Here is a 7,902-nt window from a genome sequence, read left to right as displayed (position 1 = left end):
CACACACACACACACACCACACACTGACAGTTCCTCTGCCAGAATCCTAAAAGAGGGAAAAGGGAGTCAGCAACGGAGAGATGTGACACATAGAGAAAGAGAGAGAAATGTGGCATAGAGAAGTAAGGGTTAAAGGAAGGAGGGAAAGATATAAAGTACCTAAAAAGAGAAATGAAGGGAGAAAGGGGGGCGGAAAGGAAATGGTCCCTGCCCACGGAGGTAAAAGAACCCCTTGTCTGTTTCAACAAAGTCACATTTCAGCTCTCTTTAGTTCAGTCCGCCTGCTACTTATTCTAGCTACATGCTACATCTTTGAAGATTTCCGTAATAAATATACAAGGAGCTAACATATTTTAGCTTAGGCTACTTCAACAGGAGTTGTTTTACACATGGAAAAGATATGAGAAATTATATTAAATATGAAATGATAAATTATGCGATGAGATAGATGCTTTTTAACAAACGTGAGATGAAATGCAGATACGGTGTGAGATGGAATAATATCCAAAAAACAGAGATAAGACATAAGAGGGGATGTAAACAAACTTTATAATATATGAACTGAGAGATAAGAAGATTAGATGAGATGATTAAAAAAAACGTGAGATGACATACTGTATGAAATAAGAGGGTATGAGATGAAATGAGATTGGATGAGGTTATATAAAAGATAAGAAATATGAGATGGTAAAAATATGTAGAGGATTTAAAAAAATTGTTTATTAGATGAGATATGTAAGAAAATGGAGATGGGGAAGAAGTAAGGGAAAAACTTTATGAGTTGAGATAAGAGATACCGTATGAGATCAGATGTATAATGAGATAATCTACGAGAAATGTTATGCGAGATGACATTAAAATGTGAGACATGCACTGATTAATACAATTCAACATTCATTTAAACTCAAGCAAAATCTTTATTACAATACAAATACAGTCCCGTTGCCAAACTTCAAAAAGGTTGAACCATGCTTTAAATTTTTTCTATAATGATGAGGAAGCATTGTATCTTTTTTAATAATGGTTATATTCAATATCAACACATAGGTAAGTGTGTGTGTGTGTGTGTGTGTGTGTGTGTGTGTGTGTGTGCATTTGGGGGTTGTCCCAACACATGGCTGACAAGGGAGGAGGCTTGTCTGTAACAATCTTTTGGGCATGTTAAGAATGTCTGAACACACACACACACACACACACACACACACACACACACACACACACACACACACACACACACACACAGGAGCTGTTGTGCTTTTACATCAAAGTGGTGACATTTAGCACCCAACTTCAATAAGAGGTCAACCACAGCAGATCACCCACCGTCAAAGCGGCGATAAGAATGTTGCTCAGTCGTGTGTGTGTGTGTGTGTGTGTGTGAGAAAGATAGAGTTTGAGTGATGGAGAGATAATGAAAGAGATAAATAGAGAGAGCATATGTCTTAGTGTTTGTGTGTCACCAGGTCATGTGATCCTGTTAGCCCTATCTGTCAATGACACTCTTTGAGGCAAGTCAACGATCCTACCTGCTGACGTATCCCTATTCACACATACGGGGGGGCTTTCAATATGCTAACGTGTCTTCTCGCTTGCCTCATTCGCGTCTTAGCACCTCCCAGGGAGGATATAAGAGACAGATGGATATGCCAAATGAGAATTCTTTGGTTCCATAGCAACTGTGACAAAAAAGTGTGTGTTGAACGTACTGGGGAGAGCAGCATGTAGATGGGGTTTAGAGAGTATTATGTAAAGGGGAAATTCTGCGAAGGGAGGTGTGTCGGGGTGGTGGATGGGTCAAACACAGGTCTTTCACCAGGAGAGCGGGGGTTGTGTCCCGCGTGTGTCCTTAATCGTCCCGTTACTGATGCGTGTCACAGAACCGTAAGCCCACCCACGACCTTTTCTTAAACCCACCCGTTCCATTACTGCGAGTCACGGAAGCATAACCCCACCCAGGACCTTTTCCTTAACATAACAGCGTCTAAATGGACGCCAATAGTCCCGACCAAGCCCATGGTATATGATGCTCAAGGAGACCTTTGTGTCAATAACAACAAAGGCACCTGACTAAGCGTTCATATTTGACATAACGGGAGTGAGAATGTGTTGACCATAGCACCAGTCTTAAGCAACTTTACTTACTTATGAAGTTCTCCACAAGCTGTATCAACCAGTGGAACCAACGGGTAGAACATCCACCAGTTGTGATTAGTCTACTAAACCAATCGCAACTGCACGGAATACGATCAAAAGTTGTTTTAGTTTGGGAACAGAGAACTCAGATTGGACAGATAGTCTAGCTAGCTGTCTGGATTCACCCTGCAGAGATCTGAGGAGCAGGTAACCATAGTCCTCATAAATCAACCAGAGTTTAAAATGGAAACACAAAGAAAGCGTAAGGGACATCGGACTGAAACGATGAACATGTAGGGGAGCTTGCAGCGGCAACGGCGCAATCCCTGAAGTTGAAGGTTGTGGCTGTAGACTGATCTGAGAAAAAACTAACTGAATGCTCTAACCGTGTGTAATTTGAAGTTGTTTTTTAGCTAAAGATGTCTGACTAAACAATCTAACTTGACCCAAAAGCGTTTTGTGACTTAGCGTGTGAAGATTCTGAGTGAATTTTGATTTAATGTGTATGTGTAATTGCTTTTTGTCATTTGTAGTTTAAGTAAATAGTGGGGGTGTGAACTGTTTTTATTTGGTTACATTTTAGATATGCCTGTCAGTTAGATCTGAAGACTTATAAAGTAATTTAATTTTGTCAATGCAGAGTTTCCAAGTTCTGAGACCAGTTATCTTACCTAAGGCATTAAACACAAGTACACTGAAGTTTTGGGGGAATTTAGCTCTACACAGCGTGTAGACTATGTTATAGGTTCCTTGTACACTCACTTTCGTGCTCGGGCCCTATTGATGAAAGCTGGAGCCTCATAACAAACTGCCAGCTTCTTCCTCGCGCCTCACTCCAGCGAATGCTAATTAATTTCTCTTCTTCCTCTCCGCCTACCTGGAACCTACCACCTTTCCAGGTAAGTGCAGGGTGAGCTAAACACAGAGCAGGCAACAAAATCAAACACAAATAATGATCGTTACATTAATACGATATTTCTGAATTGAACTGAAACTGTTGACATCACAATTTACCTCTGCGTAACCATACATCCAAATGAGTACAACAAATGTGATATAATTTCATTTACTGCACAACTATCTTCCCTGTCTTCCTAGATCATAGCAGTGCCCAGCGCCTCACTGCCAAGAGGACATAATGATGCTAACCTGTTTTCACTATCCTTGATTAAGCAGCTGATCCAAATCACACACACTTTTCATCAGATCATAATCATATGAAAAACAATACGTTTAAATTAACAAGTGTGTGATATTTATTCAACCTGATTGATAATGTATTGAATAAAACTAAAAACAACTTTTTCTGCCCTTTTCCCGATGTTTTTGTCACTTTTGTTCGGTATTTTTATTTATTTTTCTGCACTTTTGTTTGACGTTTTTGTTGTTTTTTCTCCGTCACTGTTCATATGCACAAAATACAACGTAATGCATTATCAACTGGTATTGCTAACAATCATGGTTCTGACTTCCAAGGCAGCAATAGATACCACGGCTCCACGGCCCAATAACTACTGCCTAGACCCAGCTCCAGAATTACCAGATGGGCTTGTTTCAGGGATATTTTGGCTTCACTTTTGTACAATGAAAGGGTATTGTTATTCTTTCTATAGCTGAGACAGAGAAAGACAGACTCAGACGGTAGCACTTTAAAGAAAGAGTGTGAATGTGTAGTGTCGAAAGATCTGAAAATTGCGCAAAGAAGGTCGTTAAGTAGACGCGAAAGGCAACGCTAGATTGGCTCAATTAGTGTGAAGAAGAGTCCAAGGAGACGAAAGGTAACGTCTCTAAAAATAGAGTCGTGAAGGGTAGTGACACTAGGGCTGGGTATCAATCAAAAATTTTCGATACCGGTACCAATACTGATACCTTTACTTTGATATCGGTTCCTGAACGATACCTTTTTCAATACCAGTTTTATATTATCAATTCTTAGAAAAAGAAAATTACACAACATAATAAAGTTCAAATCTTGAGTTTTATTTTTAGCTCAGATTTTTCCATTCAAAGTACTTCTCTCATATATACATAAACATATATATTTATATACATATACATCAGAGTCAGAGGCTACTGTGAGGAGAATATAAAAATAACAGTGAAGATAAGGTTAGCTGTTTAACCAGCTGACCCAATGGATAAGCATATTTTTACAAACATGGACAAAGTATTGTCTGTAAATGTTAGCTTTTGATTTAGCTAGCTACGCAGCAATAAAATAAGGCTACACGCTAACTCAGCACGATGCACGTGTTAAGTTGCAGTAACGCTAATAAACATAAACTTGCCTGTTGAAATCCCAGACACAGTGCCGTCCTCGGTACTCTTTGATGAGGCGGAGTCCGGTGGTGGATATTTTGAATCACTCGGAGTCGGCTCTGGTTTTGCATTGCCCACGGGCGGCTGAGAGGAGGAGGGCTGCGCAGGCTGCGCTGGCTGCGGTCCGCTCTTCTTGCAGTCAAACACTGTGCAACTTTCCGCTCTTAAATTGATCCCGTGCACTATCAGGTGCTTCATCAAATTAGTCGTGTTGCCAGCCTTAGCAACAATGTCTTTTTTGCATATATTGCATTTCGCACTGTTGGCATCAATCTTAATAAAGTGAAGCCACACTTTTGATCTAGGTGGCATTTTTAAGCGGTACAACGATGCTCGCAACCAGTTCACAACAGATACACGTGAACCCCGTCTGTCGGCGTAACCACGTATGTATTTTTCCTGGGTGACACAATCACGTTTAACGTTACAGCAAATCACCGAAACTTGGCACCGAAAGACGAGGCATAATTTGATACTGTGTAAAACCGAAACATTTCGGTCGGTACCATAAAAAAACCAAAGTTCGGTACCCAGCCCTAAGTGACACTGACGGTGATCACGAAAGGTAGCACTAACATTGACTAATTAGTGTGATGGTAGTCTCAAGCTTACAGAATTAATTTTGTTGCTTAATGTTTTCATTTTTTAACTGTTTATACTTGTGTTTTTATCTGTTTTTTTTTTGTTTTTTTTTTGTTTTTTAAACTGATTTTGTGCCAAGCACTTTGAATTGCCCAGTTGCTGAAATGTGCTATACAAATAAAGCTGCCTTGCCTATACAGTGAGTGCATGAAACAACACTAGGGGATTAAAGCCATGCATTGCATAGTCTATAGACGAATCTACGCTGTAGCCTACTTTATTCGCTCCAAACCCGTTGATGGAAACGCGCCTAATGCAACGTTTCAAAAGTTTACATAAAATTAGCTTGACGATGGAATGAAAACACGGCTAACGAGGCATGACTGTGCAAATACAAGAACAACATTTGTCTTGTTAGTCCATTCATGCAAGTTCTCCATGTGTTTGTGTTAGTTTAGGGTTGGCTCCCCTGCTAAGCACCTAAACTGCTGAAGAGCAATCAATCAATATCCAATATGCTATGCAATATTATTAGTAGTACATGTGTCAGATAAAAAGCAGGATACACCTGTGACTCCTCACTCTGAGCTCTTGTAGGAGCCTCCTGCGAGATGAAATTTAAGGATGAAAACATCTTCGACTATGGCAAACCTCGATCCATTTCCAGGTCAGGAGCAAGGTCGGGAGGCGACATAATTAGCTGAATGAAAAGCAACCACTCCTCCTTTCCTCTCTGCCCTTTCATTTTCTGCTGCCACCTGCTCTCTCTCTCTCCCTCTCTCTCTCTCTCTCTCAGCCCTTCTATCACAGAACACTTCTTCTGTTTAAAAAACACCATTACAGCGCAGTAAGCAGATATCATTCAATTACTATGACAACTATGATACAATAACCACTCATTATACGCTGCAGTGATTGCAGGACTGGCTAAGCTCTGCTTTGATTTCACGTATCAAATTTACACACACACACACACACACACACACACACACACACACACACACACATCTGGGATTTTTCACCTGCAAATGGTTGAATCTCAATGTTTGTACAGTATCTCATGTGGCTGCTTAGCTATTTCATGTCTCAAGTAACTCTACCACTGCGGTAGAAGGATGTTTGTGTGTGGGTAAGCTCAAGCAGACTAGAAGAATTGAAGAGGGGTGTGTGCAGGTGTGGGTTTTTGCGTAGGCCGATTTGTGTGCATCTCAGGCTCCAATCTGTATGTATCATTATCTCCATCATAGCAGCTACTTCAAACCAACATTCCTCTATCACCTCTTTTTCTCTTTACTCCTTGTTCAAGTCCTGACAGAGATTAAGAAAGTTCATATTTGCTTAACCAACAGGATCTTCATCTAGCTGCTGTATTGTTTAGATTTAAAGACTGGGTTGGTAGCTGTTTTCAAAAATACACTTTTTTCAACAGTGTTCTGAACCCCAACAGCAAATAGTTATAGGCTATGGAAAAGGAGCGAAATGGAGCCGTCATCTGTAGCTGCTGTAATCCTGTCAAAACGCCCCCCAATCAAAGAAGTTCCTCCTTCCCCCGCTGCGCATCCTCTACCCCTCCCATGTACGAGCCTGAGCTCAACGCGCATCGTCGCTAACAGTAGTCCTGTTTGTTTGAAACATATGGTATGATAATATTAAGTGTTTGCTTAATTGTAAATGAAACATTAAATAAAATTGCGGCCCTTTCCCCGCTCTGCTGAAGCAGCAACAGTGCTCGTGCGCGTGGTGTGTGTGCATTTCTTAAACAGTTTTTATTTAGTTTTTTATTTTAATGAAAGTTTGGCTGCTCCTCTGCTGCTCGACGCAGTACAATGCTCTGACCAGTCTTAACCACTAGACTGTTGCTTCAGTGTTGAACACGCTAACCCCTGATTTTCACCAACTGCAGAACAGCTGCGGATCTTTAGCGGAATGGCGGCGGAGTCAATAGATTTCCATAAAAGTCAATGTGTGTATTTCCTCCGACTCCGTCCCAGCTCCGCAGCAATTCAGCACACTGTAGTGGGGGACAGGAAGTTGAGCACAGAAACAAAATAAAACATCTGGTTCAGTTTCAAAATAAAATACACCGTGCTCACGGCGGATCATAGCTCCCTGTACTACACCTTGAAAATGTCATAACGGGCAAAGACAGGCCTCAAGGCAGCAGGTCAGAGGTTTTGTGGTTCCTTTTATAGAAACTACATCCTGTTACATCACGCGATTGTACGTGAAGCTGTCAATCATGGCAGCAGCCGTTCAGCAACAAATCCAGACCTGGTGGGTGTTGAAGGATCCGCAGCCATTCCGTAATTGGTGGAAATCCAGGGTGACGTGATATCTGCGGTTTAGAACAGGGGTTACAGCCAATGCGTGAGAGTTGGCAGCCCTGAGTTACGCTCAACGAGAGTTAAGAAGTAATACGTCTATATGTGCACAGATCAAACCTTACATGCACTGCGATGCATGTGCACATGGTATTTTGAGCCCTGGTGATAATATTGTACTCGCAGAAATGCTCACCGTTGTACAATGTAATCTTAATCATAATTGTGGCCAAAACAATGAAAATAAGACCCAATTTGTAATGTCCGTTTTCCGTTACATCACCAGTAATGAATGTAAAAGCGATATGACTTCACCCTTTCTGTCGGTGGGAACAGCAACAACACTGGACGCCATAATTAAACTGATTTAGTTAACTGCTGCCACTATGCAGTATCATGTGTTGGAGAGACACAGAGAGAAAAGTGAGTTGTGTATGAGGTAGGGTACAGAGTGGAAAACCAGGGTTTTGGAAACATGATTTCCTGTGGAAACAGTGATGTCATGATGGTCTGTCTTTCACAGTCTCAGACACACACACACACACAC

General features: G+C 41.1%; 1 long non-coding RNA gene across 1 annotated transcript in view; it reads left to right on the top strand.

Annotated features, from left to right (window-relative positions):
- Window positions 1–1,882: 1,882 nt before the first annotated feature.
- LOC116704355 (uncharacterized) overlaps window positions 1,883–7,902 on the top strand; it is an 11,491-nt gene continuing 5,471 nt past the window's right edge. Inside the window, exons 1-2 of the long non-coding RNA XR_004335663.1 lie at window positions 1,883–2,016; window positions 5,570–5,571. This is a non-coding gene — a long non-coding RNA (uncharacterized LOC116704355). The remainder of the gene's footprint in view (window positions 2,017–5,569; window positions 5,572–7,902) is intronic.

Source organism: Etheostoma spectabile, chromosome 16, assembly GCF_008692095.1.
Source record: "Etheostoma spectabile isolate EspeVRDwgs_2016 chromosome 16, UIUC_Espe_1.0, whole genome shotgun sequence".
In the NCBI taxonomy this organism is placed as follows: Eukaryota; Metazoa; Chordata; class Actinopteri; order Perciformes; family Percidae; genus Etheostoma; species Etheostoma spectabile.
Note: the sequence above shows the minus strand (reverse complement) of the source record. Positions and strands in the feature narration are given on the sequence as shown.